The following is a 19,759-nucleotide window of genomic DNA, read 5'->3' on the forward strand; positions in this document are numbered from 1 at the left end:
AGCTGTAGTTGACGTGTTTCTCAGCTATTTTGCTAATGCGTGGGAGCAGGGAAATCGGCCTGTAATTGCCTAATTCTAGTGGGTCTAGATGTGGTTTTTTGATCAGTGCTTTCACCAATGCTTTTTTCCAGCTAGGGGGAACGATGCTGAGGGTGAGTGAACTGTTGATTAGTTTAGTCAGGTAGGGGAGAATGGTGGGCGCAACTAATTTAAGGATGTTGAGTGGTGCGGGGTCAGTAGGACAGCCGCTTTTGATAGAGTTGAGTATGGGAAGGATAGTGTCAATAGTCAGGGGAGTGAAATGTGACAGTTGGCATGCTTTTGCATGGTGTGTGTGACTAGGCTGATCGACAGCGGAAAGAGCGTCCAAAGTTGGCAGAGGGAGGGAGTTGATGATGTTTGTAATCTTCAGATTAAAGAATTCTGAAAGTTCATTGCAACGGATAACTGACGGCTCTACTGGGGGGGGGCTGCGGCACTTTGAGAAGTTTCTTGGCTATTTGAAACGTTTCCCGAGATGAGTTAGTAGATGATCTTATTTTCTCCTCGAAGTAATTGACTTGAGCTGTTTTAAGTGCTTTTTTATAGTTGAGAAGGATTTTTTTATATTCGTTTTTTTGTGGGATCGAAATTTTTTCTCCTGTCTCTTTCTGATCTCTTGCAAGCTTTCTTTAGAAGCCGCATTTCACAAGTAAACCAAGGGGAGGTGGCTTTACTCCGTGGTTTACAGGAGAGTTTTTTTGGAAGTGTTTTATCCAGTGTATCTCCTATCCAAGTCGAAAATTCTGCGCCCGCGTGAATGGGGTTAGCATCAAGTTCAGGAGGGGAGCGCTCTAGATGATGTTTCCATTTTTCTGGATCTAGTTTGGACCAGGAGCGCGTAGTCTTATTGGGTGGGGTATTAGGACGTGGAGTGGGAGTTAGCTGCCAATTTAGTGGGACTAGGAAGTGGTCAGTCCAAGGTACCGGGATAGGGTCCAGGACAGTAAGATTGTTAATGTTGGAGAATATCGGGTCCAGCAAATGTCCCAGTGAGTGGGTAAGTAGTTGGCTTAGTAACTTTAATTGGAGAGTTTCGAGATCTGTTATTAGGTCAGCGGCTGGTTTGGCTTCCTTTTTATTCAAGTGGATGTTCAGGTCGCCTAGGATCATACAGGTGGAATGCGTGGCGTCCAGTGTATATGTTTGCTCCATAAGAGATTCACAAAATTGGCCTAGGGGTCCTGGAGGGCGGTAGATGAGGAAGCCCGACATGGATTTACATGGGGAAACTTGTATTGAGAACAAGACATTTTCACAGTCTAAGAGAGGACTGCCTTGCAGTCGGCAGGAGAGATGGTCCTTGTAGATTATAGCGATACCCCCACCTTTTCCTTTGGGGCGGTCCATGTGATGAATTAGGAAGCCCGGGGGCAGGGAATTTACAATGTCGGGATCAGAGTCCGGTCCTAGCCAGGTTTCCGTTATGAAGAGAGCGTCAAGGTCATGGTTTTCCAGTAATTGATAGATTTCTAATGAGTGCTTGGGAAGGGATCTACAGTTGATCAGAGCCATGTGCATTGGGATAAGGGATGGGTTTTCAGGCCCGGTGAGTGTAAATTTATACGGGCAGTGAGCGCATCAGTTATGGGGGTGTTCCCCGGATACAGAGTGTAGACAGGGGTCTTTTAACTCTTTATTAAGATGTATTAGTACATCCCTTGAGTATCTGCGCGTGGGGTGGATGGTGTTATCTATAGGGTCTGGCTCTGCGCTCTGCCTAGCGCGGACGAGCGCAGACGAGCTTGCCTTAAGCGCGCCTTTGGCGCGCCATCGACGCGCCCGCTGCGCTCGTCCGCTGCGCTTCCGGCAGAGACACATGATTTATAGTAGATGTTCTGGGCGTTGGAGGGGGGGCGTGGCCAACAGAAGTGGGCGTGTCTTGTGGCTCCTCGAAGCAGGTAATGGCGGCAGGGAGGCGAGTTCTACCCGTGACAGCGTTCAATCTGCTGCTCGGGGAAGGCTCAAGTAAGTGCCAGGGGATCGGTGCAAGATTCTACAAACACAGTATTTCACAATTTTAAAAGTATAAATTCAGCTAACACGACTCCCGGCTTTCTGCCTCAGGAGGTTCTTGATCAATGCAGCGCTAGTGCTCAGCGCGCACTGTTTATACCTGGTGAGGGGGGCTTGGGATCCAAAGATGATAAAAATGAACCAAGTGGGCAGGCACTTTAGATATGTGTCCCCGAAATCAAGACATATTATTTTACGCTGTGTCTATCTGTATAGTCCACAACTAACCTGGTGGTGAAGGAGCTAAATGGGCTCAGGCAAGCTGTAGAGCCAAGTTGTCAATTTCTCCTGGAATTCAAGAACTGCGGAGGTGGATTTTATGGCCGGGGAAAGATCGTTCAGGTTTTGTAAGGAAGGTAGGAGAAGGCCCGACCGCCGGATCTAGTTCTGCACATGCATGATGTTGTAAATGACCCTTTTTGCAAGGTTACCCCAAACTTTTAGCTTTCTTCCTCCTCTTAATCTGACCTTTTCGTTGTTCTTAGGACTCTGAGCTCTTTACAACTGCTAACCAGTTCTAAAGTGCCTGTGCTCTTGCCTCTAAACATGGTATAATTGGCTTAAACCTGTTTGGAATATTTAGTTTACCTTTAAGTCCCTTATAAAGTGATATACTGTGTTCCCAAGGCCTGTTATCCTAATGCTCCTAGTGGGCCTGCAGCCTTTCAACCCTGTTTCACGCCTGCCATTGCAGGACCTGTGTGTGGACTTTACTCCCACTTACAGTTGGCATTTAAAACCACTTACCAAGCCTCAAATTCCTTTTTTATTACAGATAAGTCACACCTAAGGTAAGCCCTAGGTAGACCTATGGGAAGGGTGCTATGTTAATAAAAGGTAGGACATGTACTTTAAAGTTTTATATGTCCTGGTAGTGACAGACATATACATTTGTTTTCACTGCTGTCAGAGGCCTACTCCTCTCATAGGATAGCGTTGGGAATTTCATGAAAAACCTTTTAAGCTGTAATTGAACCTCTCTCCCCAGCTCAAAGGCCAGGAGACTCAGCCAAACCTGGGAAAGTCTTCCTAGTCTTTCAGGCGAGAAAGAGTAGAGGAAGTTGTATGAGACTTTCAGAGCCTACTCTGCCTTACATCCTTCTGTCCAGGGGAGCCGACCTACCTCAACAGTTTCAGGACCTATTTCCCAATGCTCCTTTCCTAGCTCTTTAGTGCCACTATGCCATATTTTTTGTTTGGGGTCAGAGGTGCCTTCCCCTGCAAATTCTAACTAAGCTAGGGTAAGTCCCAGCTTCCCCAGAGAAGTTACCCACAGCTCGGGTATCCTCCCCATGACCAACAGGTTCAGGTGGCTTAACCTGCTATTTGGCAGGGGGCTAGACCACCATGCCAAGGACAGTGCTGCCATGAAGGCTAACACCCAGCAGAGGCCACTGACAGCTGTCAGTGCTCAGAACCACACCTTTAGCTCTTCACTGATAGGTGGAGGGGCTAACTTACAGGCTTCTCTGGGTTCTGGGGCATGTCTGCTTTTTTAGGATCTGGGGCCACTGCACTTGGTAGCAAACACCCTTCTTCCACCCTCTGTTTCGTCAGCTCAGAAGGCACCAACTTAGGCTGGGCAGTTGCCTGACTGGTCTGGTTATTTTGTGGTCTAGGGACGCCTTCACCAGTGCCTACTTTGGAGTTCTCCCTTATTGAGATTGAATCTCCCTGGCCTACTGGCCTACTAGAACTGTGGCTAGCAGTTGTCCACCTTCCCGACAAGGTCTCTTCTTTTTCTTGGGGGCTTATCTGCAATAACTGCAGGGTCAGTCTTCCTAGATCCTTGGATGGGGACTGACCGTGGGCCAGTACCCCAGTTTGGAGCAGACCATCCTCTGAGTAGTGACTCATTTCCAAGGAGACAATAAAGTGGAAGGTCTTTATTGACTACCACCTTTCTCCAACTAAGGGACTCAGATATTTGTAGGGGCACTACAGCAACAGGCCTAACAGTGACCTCCACTAGGATAGCCCTTACTATTTTTGTCTACACTGGGACATACTGGTTTGAGAGTACCAACCTGTCATGCAACACATTGTGACTGGCACAGGTATCTCTGAGTGCAGTGGTTGAGATTCTGTTCACCAGTAGGTGGTGGGATTGTCTACTCCCCTCTAGAATCACTGTTGGACCTGGCCCTTTTGGCAGGTTCACCCCGAAACTTTTTGCTTTTTCTTAGCCTATTTCTGTAACCTGGTGTTGGTGATTTTAGGCCTCTGCGCACTTTTTCACTGTGGTCCAGTGTAAAGTGCGTGCGCTCTCTGTGTGTGTGGTGAAAGTGGCCTGCCCTCCCATAGGAATGCAAGGGGAATGTGTGTGTCCCTGGTAGTTCCTGATGCGTGGGGAGTGCAGGGTCGAGTTTGGTATGTGCAAACTTGTGAGATTGAATGCTGTGCAATGATGTATGCGGCATGATTGTGTCTAGTGTGGAAGTGCCACTTCTAGAATTTGGCATGTTAGTATAATTTGTGTCTGGCGTGTGATTGGCTGGAGCTGGCTGGTGAGCCTGGCTCCAGGAGTCAGGATGGGTCTGCCCCGGTGGTGAATGGAGAGATTAGCATGCTGATGTAAGGGAGGGGTACACCTGGGACCTGAATAGTGCTGGGCTTTCCCCACACAATGCTGGCTCCACCGCCGTGGTGCGTCTGATGTCCATAGCCTGGCCAGTGAAAGGAGTTCCCCATAACCAGTTGTAGCTGGTTCTCACTTTGCCTGCACCCTGCTAGACAAAGGATTTTGCTGTATAAAAGAGGGGCTGTGACCACATGTTAATGTTCTTGTTCCTGACTTGAATCTACTAGGGGTGTGCTGCTGCTGGAGCCCAGGGGAAGGCTTTCCTCCCTGTGCCCTGCCCAGCCCCTGGATGCTGGAGGACATTTCTTTGCTGGGAGCTGTGTTGCGCCATCTTTATTCCTCCAGGACTGCTGAGACCTTCTTTTTGATGGCTGTTAATTTTGCCAGGACCTTCAGCAGCCTCCCTGCGCCTTATTTGGGACAGGAAGCGCTTTTTATTTAATTTGTGTGGCAGGGGCTGAGCAGCGCGACGCTGCAGCCCTTATGGAGGGAAGAGCCCTCCTCCTTGTGGGCTTATTGCGGGTGCCACCGCGCTCCTTTAATTATTTATTTTTGCGGGTGCCCACCCTGCTTATATCATGATAAATGCTGGCAGGTACCCACCCTGCATTGTGGCCGTTCATTTTCATCGCAGGAGCCCACCCTGCTTTGTGTTTTGCCTCACAAGGGAGCCTACCCCTCCATTGCTGCCTTGCCAGAATTGTCGCGGCCCGCCTGACTGTGGGCGGGGCCAGCGCGATGGAAGCAGGAAGAAGGATCCGGCCGGAAGGGTGCCAGCGTGAGGTAGACTGTGCGGGGCTCCTGGGTGGTCGAGGGAGGCCCCGCGCTGAGAGGAGAGTTGCCAGTTGCATCGTGGTGGCCGGCGGAAGCAGCGCCTGTTCCTGGTCCCGGGGCTGCGAGAGGAGCAGAGATGACCGGAGAAGTTGCCGTCAAGAGACGACCGCCGCCCAAGGAGCAGAGTTCTGCCACCGCCCCCTCGCCGGTGAGTGTCCGAGAGGGCTGGGGGGACTCCATGTGGCTGGTGGTTTCTCGAGCTGCCCCACTTGGCAGCTGGCCGCTCCAACAGGAGGGGTACATTCAGTTTAGAGCTGACAGGGCTCCGTGTGGGGCGCAGGTCGGTGCCCGTGTAGGCACAGCATCCGGGGGCATTTAGGTCGGCCCCGGATGGCAGTGGGCCGCCCCACTGTTTTCTGTGCCAGTGTTGCGAGCAGCCCCGTTGACAGAGGGCTGCTCCCACTTATGGGGCCACTGTCAGTTATTTAGAGAGCCTGTGGGGCTCTGACTGGGCCCTATGTGTGTAAAGGACCCAGGGGGGTCCCGAGGGGCCCGTGAGCATTTGGTTGGTGCCTCCAAGGTAGGGCAGACCTCCACAGCAGCCCTGCAGTTGCGGGCCACTGCAGCACCAGGGGCATGTTTATTTTCAGAGCCACAGGGCTCCAACAATGGGGCAAGTTGTTGAGAGGCCCGAGGTCCCCCAGGGGACATGTGTAGCTTTAACCCCTTCGATGCGGCCGCGATTCCCCTCGTTTGCTGTAAACAGCACGAACAGGGGCGGGCCGTGACGAACCCCAGCCGTCATCAGCACACGAGCACCGTAGTGCATGACGGCTGGGGTTTGTCATGAGCATGGAAGGGGTTAAAGCCAGAGGGCTTCAACGTCCCCCATGTTTTATTTCTAGAGCCTAGATGGCTCGGTGTGCCGCATTTGTTCCCGAGGGCCATGGAGATCCCAGGCAGCATTGGTAACATTCCCAGCTGCCCAGCAATTAGTGGGCAGCTGCACCGTTTAGGGGCCAAGGGAGAGAGAGTCCCTGAGAGGGACAGAAGTGGCATGGAGGTGCCAGGCCTTCTACAGCTGCGCAGCACTTAGTGCCAGCCGCAACGTTTAGGCCCTGTTGTTGTCCTCAGCTGGCCAACAAGTAGTGGGCAGCTGCAACATTTATGTTTGCGCCAGTGGCGCACCCCTGACTGGCGCCGCATTGGCAGCGCGCCCTGACATTCTGGACACAGGGCATTTGAGCCCCTGCTTGAGATGGCCAGTTGGCGAGGGGGGCTGGTATATTGATAGGGCGCAAGGCCCTAATGTGATTTTTGCGCAATGTGATTTTACTTACTAGGTTTGTGATGATAATTGCTTAATATGAGTTATGGATATCTAGAGGGAAGTGGTGCTAGGAAATGTAATGCATTTAGTATGTTTTATGCACCCTGGGTTGATACCTCTAGATATGGTTTTACCTGTGGAGGTTTGTGTTAGTGAGATTGTGTTTCGCTATGATTTACGCCCCTAAATGTGATTTATTCTTAGGAGGCAGAGTCTAATGTGTTTAGACTAGTGAGAGATTGCCTACTGTAGTTATACTGCTTAGCCCTAAATGTGATTGCTGCGTAATGTGCTTTGCCTTCATGCTTGTGTTATACTTCTAAAGGTGTTCATGCTTAGAAGTTTGCTTTGCTTAGTATGTTATACTAGAGAGGTTATGTGTCCATGCGTGATCTATGCCTATGGTTATTAGTATTGCATAGTGTGTACCTACCTGTTGCCAGTGGTTACTGGTTGTGGTCTATAATTGTTATTTTGTGCTACACTTATTCTATGTTTTAGAAGTGCTATTTCTGCTTAGTGTTGATTCTGACAGTGGCCCAGGTGGCCCTGTCCTGGTGTAAATAATCCCTTGTGAATATTGCCCTTGCCAGTTGGCACAATGTATATTGTGTGATTACTATCTGATGTGTTTTGACAATACAAAAGTTATTTTATATAACCTTGTGTGGAGTTTCTTTTGTGGTGTGCCTACGATGTTGTTGCTGTTGTGTGCGTGCGCAAATGCTTTACACATTGCCTCCGGGATAAGCCTGTCTGCTCATGCCAGGCTACCAAGGGGTAGGTATGGGCGGAAAATCCGTTTCGCTCGCGGATTTTGCGGATTTTCGGGAAATTCGCAATCCGCGAGATTCGCGAATCTCCCGCAAAATCCGCAAATCCGCGAGCAGCGGATTTTGCTCGCACTGCTCGCACTCTTCGCTTGAGTTCGCGGCTTCCCAGTACAACTTCGCGCCCCGCGAATAAGTGCTAAATTGCAGAAATACGATCTTAGCAAAACTGAAACTACTTGCCAGGTTCAAAAGTTCAGGCTCATCATTAGTAGCCATTTCCTGTAGTGCTTCCTGAGGGGCCCCTCCAGAGTTCAGTTGCCAGTTGCAACTATTATGTGACCCTGCTCTGAACCTCAGAATAGTTACACATATGCCACAAAGGTCCTGAATTACAGCTAAGGGAGACAAGCAGGAGCCAGGCTGGAAGTTAAAATCCATTAAGCAGCCCCTAATTCATTATTGTCAGTTGGGGCAGGGCAGGTGTTGTAACTAATTTTGCAACAATGAAAGCACTTAGCAAGTGCAAAAGATCACTAATCAGGGAGCACTAAGGAAGCAGGTGCCAGCTAAAAAAATATTCTGTGACACATTAATCAGCCCCAAATTAATTCAGGTCACTTGAGGCAGGGAAGGTGTGCTTTGCTTTGCCGAAAATAATGTACACTGGACAACCAGAGGGTGTGGTGATGAAACAGAGGGTGGCATGGGTGGGCCAGAGGGTGGCATGAGTAGTCAGAGAGTGGCAGTGGTGATAGAGAGTGGCAGTGATGAAGAAGAGTGTCCCAAACAGGCTGGACACGTAGAAACAACAAGTTCGCAAAACTTGCGACCCGACAGGTAAGTTCGCAAATTGCGAAATTGTAAAAACCCTCGCGAACTGGCAGAAACACGGGCGAACACAAAAAAAAAAAATCCGCAAATTCGCTGGAATTCGCGGATTTTGCGGATTGCGAGTTCGCAAATCCGCAAAATTCGCGAACGCGAGATCCGCAAAATTCGCCCATGCTTACCAAGGGGGTGAGCAGAGGTGATCTTGGCGTGTGACTCCCTTGCCCTGACTAGAATGGTGGTTTCTGCCTGGCTTTGGCGTAAGCCTTAGCCAACCAGAAATCCCAGTTCTAACAATCACCAACTTACCTTTTGGGCCTACTTTCCAGCTGAAGCCTATCTGGACTTCTTCATCTGAGGGACTACCCCCACTGACCACACTGGCAACCCATCAAGCTGCATTTGAGGTTTGGGTTTTAGGGCAGCTAGGTGCTTGGTGTGGTGTCTTGTCTTTTGACAGTTCTAACACCATACCTTGTTGAGATCCGAATTCTTTCCTGTAAAGCCAGTTTTAGGTTTTGAGCTGTCTTTGGGCCCACCCTTCTGGACAGGTTTTGGGGGGACCTGGGATTCTTTACTTTTATCTTTAAGATGCTCTCTGTCTTTCCTCTGGGGAGGTTTTGTAATCCTTTCTTTAACTCCCCCCCAGGGGACCTCCTGGTCACGCATGTATACCCAGTGGTCCGCTTTCTTTCCCAATTCTTGGCAAGAAATTGGACCTAGGTCTACCAGATACTGATGCAACCTTTTATCAATGCAATTACTTAATATGCATTTTTTTATAAGCACATTATAAAGACCATCATAATCTTGCACTTTACTTCTAGTCAACCAGCCACCTAGTGTTTTCATTGAGTAGTCCACAGATTCCACCCAGGGCGGACCCTGAGTTTTTTGAGCCCCCTGAATATAATTCTATACTCTCAGTAGTGAGTCCAAATCTCTCAATCAGGGTGCCCTTCATGATTCCATAGGACTCTTGTTCCGCCCCCCTAGGGGTTCAGAAGCCTGTGTGCTTACCTTTCTGGCTTCACAAGCCCTCTCAAAGCCTTGGTGATGTAATCACCATTCTCTAATTTGGGGACAATCCCTATGAGGATTTTGGGATCATAAGGTTGCTCTCTGTCCCTATTTATTAAGTTGTTTCCACCATTGATGAGAGCTAGGTCCATCTTTTCCTTGTCTAGACACAGGAGTCTGGTCTTTAGGTCTAATCTTTTTGCCAACCTTACTAAGGGGTTGGTCTCTTCATTGATGCTGTCCTCAACGGTCACAGAAGTACCTGACCCACTCATGTGGGATCTAGGTGCTGTGAGTAGTATTATTGGAGTTAGGGGCACAGGGCCCTTTCTTCCCTAGGAAGTGAGGGGTGTAAGTTAGCTTTATCCCCTCCACTTTCTTCCCCATCTGAGAGGTCCTCACCTTGCTCAGATGGGTGGCCATTAGCATACCCTGCCAAGAACTTATGGAGCTTTTTCTTGGAGGGATGGGACCCCAAAACAATGTTTTTGAGTTTGCATAGACACCTTAACTCTCATCTCTAGATGGAGGTAAGGGGTGAGGTAGAGCATGTTTTCTGTGTCACTTGGCATTTTGTCACTAATAGTTTGGATGTTTTTAAGAGAGCTAAGAAAAAAATGCTAAACCCTCTTACTCTTGACTATGATGATTTTTTATTTTCTAAAAAAGACTAAAGGACCTACCCAGATTTTTAGAAATTTGGAATTATCGTCAATTCAAAAAATTCTGAATTCTAAAGACAATTTAAGAGTTCTGTTGTGTGATCAGGTGTTGACCAAGTCAGTCCAACAAATACAAAGTTGTAGACCCCACCGCTGATCCACCAATGTAGGAAGCTGGCTCTGTATATACTATACCAACGTGAGGTATAGTGTGCACAGAGTGAAGTGGATCCCCAAAGGCTTACAAAGGTAAAGTAGACAAAATCTTACTCTCTATTTGTGGTAGTGTGGGTGAGCTTTAAGGCTTTATCAGGGTGTGAGTGTTTGATTGATTCAGATGCTCCGTCCATCACCACCCCCTTTTGTACCGCTTTTGGCCGCCATAAGTGTGGCAGGATATGCTCAGACGTGAGTCCCTTGCTCACTTTGCCACTGGATTCAAGCAAGCCGGGCTGAGGACGGCTGGAATGCCAGAAACCGGTCCTCGGAACTTGTTTCCGGTCCAGGGAAGACATGGTTTGGCGGTTCGGGCTGGACTGCTCCCATGAGGCACAAGGTCAGACTGATTTGCATATAGCCATGTCTGAACTGGGGTTTCAGAGAGGGCTAAAGAACGGTGATGGATTAAACCCAGATCTTTTGACTGGGTGTGAGTGTTTGATTGATGCAGATGCTCCCTCCATCACCACCCACTTTTGTACCACTTTTGGCCGCCATAAGTGTGGCAGGGTATGCTCAGACGTGAGTCCCTTGCTCACTTTGCCACTGGATTCAAGCAAGCCGGGCTGAGGACGGCAGGAATGCCAGAAACCGGTCCTCGGAAGCTTGTTTCCGGTCCAGGGAAGACATGGCTTGGCAGTTCGGGCTGGACTGTTCCCATGAGGCACAGGGACAGACTGATTTGCATATAGCCATGTCTGAACTGGGGTGGCAGAGTGGGCTAAAGAACGGTGATGAATGAAACCCAGATCTTTTGACTGGGTGTGAGTGTTTGATTGATTCAGATGCTCCGTCCATCACCACCCCCTTTTGTACCACTTTTGGCCACCATAAGTGTGGCAGGGTATGCTCAGACATGAGTCACTTGCTCACTTTGCCACTGGATTCAAGCAAGCCGGGCTGAGGACGACTGGAATGCCAGAAACCGGTGTTCAGAAGCTTGTTTCCGGTCCAGGGAAGACATGGCTTGGCAGTTGGGGCTGGACTGTTCCCATGAGGCACAGGGTCAGACTGATTTGCATGTAGCCATGTCTGAACTGGGGTGGCAGAGTGGGCTAAAGAACGGTGATGGATTAAACCCAGATCTTTTGACTTGGTGTGAGTGTTTGATTGATTCAGATGCTCCCTCCATCACCACCCCCTTTTGTACCGCTTTTTGCCGCCATAAGTGTGGCAGGGTATGCTCAGACGTGAGTCCCTTGCTCACTTTGCCACTGGATTCAAGCAAGCCGGGCTGAGGACGTCTGGAATGCCAGAAACCGGTCGTCGGAAGCTTGTTTCCCGGCCAGGGAAGACAAGGATTGGCAGTTCGGGCTGGACTCTTCCCATGAGGCACAGGGTCAGACTGATTTGCATATAGCCATGTCTGAACTGGGGTGGCAGAGTGGGCTAAAGAGAGTGATGGATTAAACCCAGATCTTTTGACTGGGTGTGAGTGTCCGATTGATTCAGATGCTCTGTCCATCACCACCCCCTTTTGTACCGCTTTTGATCGCCATAAGTGTGGCAGGGTATGCTCAGACGTGAGTCCCTTGCTCACTTTGCCAATGGATTCAAGCAAGCCGGGCTGAGGACGGCTGGAATGCCAGAAACCGGTCCTCGGAAGCTTGTTTCCGGTCCAGGGAAGACATGGCTTGGCAGTTGGGGCTGGACTGTTCCCATGAGGCACAGGGTCAGACTGATTTGCATGTAGCCATGTCTGAACTGGGGTGGCAGAGTGGGCTAAAGAACGGTGATGGATTAAACCCAGATCTTTTGACTGGGTGTGAGTGTTTGATTGATTCAGATGCTCTGTCCATCACCACCCCCTTTTGTACCGCTTTTGGCTGCCATAAGTGTGGCAAGGTATGCTCAGACGTGAGTCCCTTGCTCACTTTGCCACTGGATTCAAGCAAGCCGGGCTGAGGACGGCTGGAATGCCAGAAACCGGTCCTCGGAAGCTTGTTTCCGGTCCAGGGAAGACATGGCTTGGCAGTTCGGGCTGGACTGCTCCCATGAGGCACAGGGTCAGACTGATTTGCATAAAGCCATGTCTGAACTGGGGTGGCAGAGTGGGCTAAAGAACGGTGATGGATTAAACCCAGATCTTTTGACTGGGTGTGAGTGTTTGATTGATTCAGATGCTCCCTCCATCACCACCCCCTTTTGTACCGCTTTTGGCCGCCATAAGTGTGGCAGGGTATGCTCAGACGTGAGTCCCTTGCTCACTTTGCCACGGGATTCAAGCAAGCCGCGCTGAGGATGGCTGGAATGCCAGAAACCGGTCCTCGGAAGCTTGTTTCCGGTCCAGGGAAGACATGGCTTGGCAGTTCGGGCAGGACTGTTCCCATGAGGCAAAGGGTCAGACTGATTGCATATAGCCATGTCTGAACTGGGGTGGCAGAGTGGGCTAAAGAACGGTGATGGATTAAACCTAGATCTTTTGATTGGGTGTGAGATTCTGATTGATTCAGATGCTCCGTCCATCACCACCCCCTTTTGTACCGCTTTTGGTCGCCATAAGTGTGGCAGGGTATGCTCAGACGTGAGTCCCTTGCTCACTTTGCCACTGGATTCAAGCAAGCCGGGCTGAGGATGGCTGAAATGCCAGAAACCGGTCCTCGGAAGCTTGTTTCCGGTCCAGGGAAGACATGGCTTGGCAGTTCGGGCTGGACTGTTCCCATGAGGCACAGGGTCAGACTGATTTGCATATAGCCATGTCTGAACTGGGGTGGCAGAGTGGGCTAAAGAACGGTGATGATTAAACCCACATCTTTTGACTGGGTGTGAGTGTTTGATTGATTCAGATGCTCCGTCCATCACCACCCCTTTTTGTACCGCTTTTGGCCGCCATAAGTGTGGCAGGGTACGCTCAGACGTGAGTCCCTTGCTCACTTTGCCACTGGTTTCAAGCAATCCGGGCTGAGGACGGCTGGAATGCCAGAAACCGGTCCTCGGAAGCTTGTTTCCGGTCCAGGGAAGACATGACTTGGCAGTTCGGGCTGGACTGTTCCCATGAGGCACAGGGTCAGACTGATTTGCATATAGCCATGTTTGAACTGGGGTGGCAGAGTGGGCTAAAGAACGGTGATGGATTAAACCCAGATCTTTTGACTGGGTGTGAGTGTTTGATTGATTCAGATGCTCCGTCCATCACCACCCCCTTTTGTATAGAGGTTGCACTGAGACATTTCCTAGACAAAGGTAAGTAAAACAGTTTTTCATTAAAACACAGTGGCGGGTTTCCATACAAACACAAATCCACACTGGGAACTTTTTCGGAGGAATACAGTAAAAGCAACCAGATGGAGGAAAATGAGGTTATTGGTTTACAGGTGAGCAATAGGTCTTTCGGGTTGGGTTCCTGGGGTCAGATTAAGGGTTCCGCTAGGGTTTAGGATGCACTCAAAGAGCACCCTCAGCTGCACTAGGTCAGGCTGGTGCAAAGTGCTGAGCCCAATGTTAGCCCAGGGGGCTAGGGGCAGTCATTTAGAGGTTGCTCTTGGGCAATCCACAGGGTTGAGTGAGCAATGCTCCTAGTGTTAAGCACAGACCAAAAGGGATCCAAGTTAGCACACAAGGTGTACCCACAGTGGCACAGGAGCGGCCAGCCACAGGGTGCTGATCTGGTATGTGGTACACCGTTGTTTTTAATGGAAGTTGCAAGTTATGAGCTTTGGCAGTAGGCTCTGTCCAAGAAGTCTTCCGGGAGAAACCAACAGCTGGGCAAGTAAGTTGGATGGCTTGGGGACATAAATGCACCTCAGGACCACTTCTCCAGGGTGCACGGTGGCTGGAAGCAGGGGTGCCTTTTGAGGTTGGATTTCACCTTAGCGGGCTACTTGGGGTTGGGGGGTCTCGGTGAAGAAGCTGCAGGAGACATCGGGGAGTTCTGGAGGGGTAAAACCGCAGTAGACTCAGATTTTGGAGCACTGTGGGACCACGCTGGGAATGGCGGGCCACTCGGAACATTGGTGAAGGGTGAAGTGGTGGTACCAGGCTTCTGGTTTTTTTGTCTTCATCAGGCTCAGAGTCTTTCTTTGGAGATTCTTTAGAACAGAGCTGCTGTTCACGGGAGATCTGGTCTTTGTTGAAGGCAGTCAGTCCTCTGAGGGGTTCTGGAGGTTGCAGGCTGCAGAACAAGGTGACTTTTATTTATTTATTCATTTATTTATTTAAAATTTTATATAGCGCACAGTTACCCTCGGGCATCCCAGCGCTTTTAGAGCAAGAGCACTGGAAACTGCAGAAAGGCGGTAGGGCTGGGGCCAAGTCAGTTCTTTTCTGCAGTCTCCTCTGCTGTGCATATTCTTTCATCCTTCTCATTTGTAGGTTGCAGGGCTCTGCGTTCTGGGTTCAGGGCTTCCCCAAATATACTATATTTAGGAAGAAATGTAAGAGTCTTGAGGTAATAGCCGAAGGGCTACTGACCTTAGGGTCACTACACCCTTGGTGGGTTCACCACACGTGGGGAAGTGGGCACAATCCTTTATCCTGATTGGAGAGTGCCTGCTATCTGCAAGATGGTGGGCCCTGAAGAGTGGGCTTCACCGTGCCTCCCCACTGAGGGGTGGGGTTGGCAGAGGTGAGCACACCTTCTGGGCTGCTATACTTTTTCTAGCCTGTCTTCCCGCCAAAAAGGGGGTGAGTCAGGAAAGTGGCCTGCTCATGATAGCAGGAGAGGATGGTGGTCGTGTTGCAAAGGCGGCAAGGTCTTTGAAGCTCCCCTGCCACAGAAGGCTCTTCCTGACCTGAGGGAGGTGTGAACACCTCGGTCCAGGAAAGGCTTTGCTTCTAGGTTTATGAAGCAAAGGCTGCCACTCCAGGGGTCCAGAAACATGTCTTGTAGTGGCAGGCTGGTGTTTACCAGTCAGGGAACCCACCAGAACCTGGTCGGTTTTCAGGGGATATCTCTCAGATGCCCTCTGAGTGCATTACATAATAAATCCCACACTGGCATCAGTGTGGGTTTATTATGCTGAGAGGTTTGCCAGCAAACTTTCCAAAAAACAGTAAAGTCATTATGGTGCTGTGGAGTTCTTAATGACAAATGCCCAGACCATATACTCTGTTATGGGTTTAATGCACTTGTCTAAGAATGGACTTAAACACTGTAGGGGTACAGTGCTCATGCAACTGTACCCTTACCAGTGTTAAAGTGCACACAACTAGAGGGGTGACTTACCTATACCATAGGCATTGGGTTGCAGGCATGACACACAGGTAAGTGTGCTATGTCGACACTTCACTTTTCTCTGCACCAAAAATCCTCAGCCTGCAATGGCAATGTGTGTGTAAGTGTGCATGCGCGTATATATATTTGGGGAGAAGCAGGTTCGAGTCTCGGCAATAACGTTGAACATCCTGTGATTCTGGGCAAATCACTGAATCTCCCCGTGCCTAACAAAAATGAGTGGGCCCTCAAGGAACACCACTGGTGCTATGTAAAGCACTCTGATACCGGGTCAAGCTTGTGCTATATAAAACTCTGTAAAAATAAAAAATACAAAAATAAATCTGCAGGGGAGCATGGAATCCTTCTCCTTTACCTCCCTCGATGAATATTGTTTTTCAGGGAGAGTTCAACCATCAAGAGGAACGGGAGGAAGAGGAGAGTCCAAATATGCCTTATGGGAGAACAACAATGCAGACAAAACAAAAATGAAGGGTGACTGTGGTTAACCTTTCTTCTCACATTCTGACGCCACAAGAGAAATCCATCTTAGAATTAGGACTAACATTTTTTCCTACTGCAAATCTGGACCACTGCAGAACTAGGATTGGCATTTTTTAATTTATACGTAAGCTTAAGTTGAAGAAGGTATTCCTTCAAAATCCGAAAAAGTCTAAGAAATCTCGGAGTTCTGCACTAGCCCCTGCTTATGACAAAGATTCTGAGGATCTGCCACTGTGTGACTTAAGAGGTCTTTCCACTTTGGTCGAGTTGGGAGAGGACTCTAGCAACTGGGCCACGGAGAGGGAGCTCTGCGAATCTATAGATCTGGAACTAAGCAGGGCCAAAGGAACCCCTTTTAAATCAAAATCGCTTTGTAATCCAGTTACACAACACGATATGAGGTTGTCATCAGGGATTTCCATGACATTTGGCTCAAGGCTACAGACAGTTACCGCAACAATTTGAGTGAAGGACAGGGAGAAGCCCTTAAGTCTTTGATGGATCACCATAATATGGTCATAAACCTTCGGACAAGAGTGAGAATGTGGTTCTTTGAGACATTGCTAAATATACCAAGGAAGCATGCAGACAGTTGGATTATTTGGGGAATTATGAAAGAACTACTTTGCAGACATACCATCAAGCTGATGTGCAATATTAGGGTATGTTACCTTTATGAAGAGATAAAGCGCCGATTAGCATGGATGAGTGTCTATTCTTACAGATCAAACAACCAGTAGCTCCTTGCTTCTGTATGCATCCGAAGATTCATAAGGGCAAAGAGAAGCCCCCTGGAGTCCTATAGTTTCTGCTAACAACAGTTTCCTAGAGCCTACATCCAGGTTTCTTGATTTTTTCCTGTTGCCCATGTGCAGTCTTTGCCATCATATTGCCAAGACAGCACTGACTTTGTCACCAAGATCCAAGATATTCCCTGGCAGCCACATTATCTTCTTTTCACATTAGATGTAGTTGTACTGTATACATGCATTATTCACAGCCAGGGCATAGAACCGTGCAGATACTTCTTTAGAGACAAACCTGTGAAGGGTTATGATCATTCCAACATGCTAATTGAAATACTGTTTTTATGTTTCCATAATACATTTTTTTTTAATGACACCTGGTTTCACCAACTCACTGATACTGTGATGGAAAGTTGCTTTAAACTGAGCTATGCAAGGATCTTCATGGGCTGATTGGAAGCAACTCAAGTGTGGATTGTGGATAATGAGAGATGGACGAAGCAGATTGCATTTTTACTGGGAGAGATGAGATATTAGAAAACAGGATAACTACGAGCCTGTATTGGAAAGAAACCACAGGCAGCAGCATTTTGCACGATGGCAGTCAACACCCATGTAATCTCAAATGGAGTATACCATATGGGGAACTATTGAGGGCCAAACGGAATTGTAGCTCAGAGGAGGGTTACAATGAGGAAAGGGACAGGACGTTTGACAGATTCAGGGCCAGGGGATACCCTAGGAAAGTACTTGAGACAGCTAGGTTAAAAGCAGAGAGCATGTCACATGAATCACTTCTGACAAAAAAACAGGGTATAAAAGACGACACTGTGGTGCGACTGATTAAAACATTTCAAAGCGAAAGCCAATCAGGCAAAAGAGAATGATCATCAAACATTGACACTTGAGTGACCCTTTCATTGGCAAGGAAATTCCACCGTAACCACAAATCACCCACTGTAAATCGAAATCATTGCAAGATGCTTTAGTCCATAGTCACTTCAGCACACAGAACAGGAGGGAAGGTTGGTTACAAGAGCAAGAATGTGAGAACATATCAGTTTGCAACAGGCAGGGAACAGAAGATCAAGAAATGTATTACATGCAGGAGTGATTTCTGTATTTATGTTCGGATGTGTCTTTGTGGACTTAGTTATGTGGGGAGTACCATAGGTCCAGTGAAAAAGAGGGTGTTGGAACCCTACCAGCCAATAAAAATTCTTTATACAGCATATCCTGTTGAAAGACATTGGGCCCTAAAATATGGTCAGGATGCTGATCTTGTGTTTTTTGGCAATGACAGGATTAAAAGGAGTGCCAATCGGTAGCAACAGACAGAGTCAGCTAAGATAGAAAGAGTCTGAAATTATGATCTTGTTCGACAGAAAGTGCCCAGGAGGATTTTGAGACGGAAGAACTGCACATCCAAATAGGCTATTGGGGAAAGTACCGTATTTTTACTAATACAGATCAACAGGCCAGGAATTGATCCACGAACATAGCTTAGTTGGCTTTGAATACATTTGGTTATTATGTTTTTGTTTCATAGCCTTTTTTCTCTCCTTTCCCCTCTGTTCTCTTTCTCCCTCGCCCTCCAGCTTTCAGTGTCCCCTATAGACAATACTAATTAAGAGAAATTGAAAATTCTGGACTCAGTGTATAGTGAAATGAAATATTGTGCAATTTCGGATTATTGTGTATTCATGATTTTTTTTTTCACACGGTACATCATGTATTCAGGTGGAGTTTGGTGTTATTAATTCATGTAGGTGGGACATCTTTCTCTATTCAGTTTTATACCTTTCTCTGTTCGATGGAATGCCGTTTTGAGATATTAATGGGATAACGAGAAGTATCAGATATCCTGGCTCATTTATTTTCTCCTTCCTTCAAAGTTGAAATGTGTCTTTTAGCTAAGGGGCTATTATTACACGTGCTTTTTGTATAGACATGAACTAACAAATTTGATGTTAGGATGTACTGTTCTCTTTTAGCCACTTGGCTGTTAGTTGTCATATATTTAGCAGTCTGCGCATGAAACGTATCTGCTACATCAGCAGAATTTTTTGAGAGATAATGTATATTAGCGTGAAGTATATCAGCCACTGGGCTATTCTCAATTTTGCCTGCTTGCAGTCTGCATATTATATGCTTCATTCTAGCACATGATTGTCTAGCACTGGCTCAAAATTATCATGGAGTAACATGCTTATTATGTATGTGCTTTCATTATTATTGATTTGAGAACGTGGTCATGTATTGTTAAGTACAAGCCATTACTGACTGAGCTAGTGCATAAGTTGCATTTTCTCCCACCGTTCACTTTAAGTATTTTTTCTATCTTTATCACTAAAATGTACTTTTCAAGCGAGATTGAGCAAAAACATATAGTTCATGCTGTGTCCAGCCAATCAGGATTGAAAAGCCCTCTTTAAACTGGCTATTGTGAGGGTGTCTCGACACCAACAGTCCAAACATTTAACTAAATTTTTTTATGTCCAACCGGTGCCTCTTTTTAAAATGCTAATTTTTTGGAAACAGCTAAACGGGCTTACCCCAAATCATAACAAAAAGCACGATTCCTCAGTAACATTCTTGCCAAACTTGGTGTAATTCCTATATCAGAAGGAAAAGTTTTCCAATGGGAATTAACAAGGCAAATTACACTTTTGGAGACACCCCCTTTTTCTCGGTCCCTGCTCGCTGGAGCATAAAATAGGTTTTCATGACTAAAGAACCTTTTTGCTTGCAATTTTAGTGCAGGTTCATTAAGAGAGTCAAAGTTACCAGCGAAGCAACAGACGCCCACCCGATGGAAACTTTGGCCTAACTATAAGACAGAGTGGGAACTACCACCATTTAATAGATATACATTTGTGAGTTGTAAAGGGAGGTGAAACACTCCTAAAACAAAGGAAGGAAAACTTATCTACGATGTAATGACTGCAGATATACTTAACATGACGTAATAAATCCCAATGTAAGGAGGCCTACATCGTTTATTACATTTGATGACACCTGTCCTCTCCAAATCAGGGTAAATCTCCCATATCTAAAGATGCTTCAGTTCTATTTTTAGTTATGTAATGATTCTACCTAAAATGTATACATCCGA

The 19,759-nt window shown here is 47.7% G+C and overlaps 1 protein-coding gene across 1 annotated transcript in view; it reads right to left on the bottom strand.

Moving 5' to 3' along the window:
* Positions 1 to 19,759, bottom strand: part of LOC147728931 (sulfotransferase 1 family member D1-like) — a 308,979-nt gene that overhangs the window by 219,105 nt on the left and 70,115 nt on the right. The window lies entirely within an intron of this gene.

The sequence above is a fragment of the Lissotriton vulgaris genome, chromosome 2_2 (assembly GCF_964263255.1).
Source record: "Lissotriton vulgaris chromosome 2_2, aLisVul1.2, whole genome shotgun sequence".
NCBI lineage: Eukaryota > Metazoa > Chordata > Amphibia > Caudata > Salamandridae > Lissotriton > Lissotriton vulgaris.